The following is a 1,061-nucleotide window of genomic DNA, read 5'->3' as shown; positions in this document are numbered from 1 at the left end:
CAGTGGTGGGCTGATAACTGCCTGTTTTAGCTCATTTACCTCAAGAATTCCCTTATATTCTGTAAAAGTGACAGAAATTGTGTTGCAGAAAGTTTCTCACATCACTCCATCTTTTGTACTGCTGTTGACACTTACCGATTAAAGAGACATCTTGTTTTAAGAACCGAGTTATTATTTTAATGCTGAATATATTGCACGTTTTACAGTCTGCAAAATGCAACACAGTCAATTTGACCAGGYAGTGCTAGGATGCTGTACTTGTCTAATTTTCACCATCTTTCTTGGAACAGTAACTAGTTATATTTTCTTAATTAAAAGTAGATAGAAGTAATTTATTAAACTGACATTATATCTCATCAAAGAACATTTACWTMTGCTCAAAGCATAATTTTGAAACAWAAAATATATGATAAATCGTGGTATTGTTAGTTGATGAAGATCTGTTTATAAAACACAATATGTGGGTGGGAGTTTTCAAGCCGTGTTAAGTCTTTGGATTCATCCTCMGTGATAATTCTCATGTCTCACCCTGTCGGCTTGTGGCCTGCCACCAATTATCAGCTTGTTCAAATGACTTGCAGTGGTTGCACCCTCTAACCTCAACAAAGGAAACAAGCCGATTCAAATACAGCAAATGCCACMATGTGAATAGCAATTGGGGGTCTTGAAGCGATCTTCACAGGTAAACAAAGAAAAGAAAAACCCTTGCATTTATAGGTATATGTAGTAGACACTGTCAAAACAGTAAAGAGGTTACAGGTGATCGTCATACTAAARTTGTGGTGTCAAGTATCAGCAGCAMARTTTMTATTTAGAGCTAGAGYCTTCTCATTAAAATTTAAATATTTTGTGTTTTCAGTGTGAAATCTAACCTCTGGATCACCTGAATTCATGCAGTTGGAATCAAAAATCATCATTTAAAATTTTTAGCTTTTAAAAAATAATCTGTAGACTAGACACTGATGCTTTTTTTTTCAGTAAAACATTCAAAAAACATTGTGTATGAGGTGCAAGTGTGTGTGTGTGTGTGTGTGTGTGTGTGTGTGTGTGTGTGTGTGTGT

The sequence above is a fragment of the Austrofundulus limnaeus genome, unplaced genomic scaffold (genome assembly GCF_001266775.1).
Source record: "Austrofundulus limnaeus strain Quisiro unplaced genomic scaffold, Austrofundulus_limnaeus-1.0 Scaffold1524, whole genome shotgun sequence".
NCBI classification, from domain to species: domain Eukaryota; kingdom Metazoa; phylum Chordata; class Actinopteri; order Cyprinodontiformes; family Rivulidae; genus Austrofundulus; species Austrofundulus limnaeus.
Note: the sequence above shows the minus strand (reverse complement) of the source record.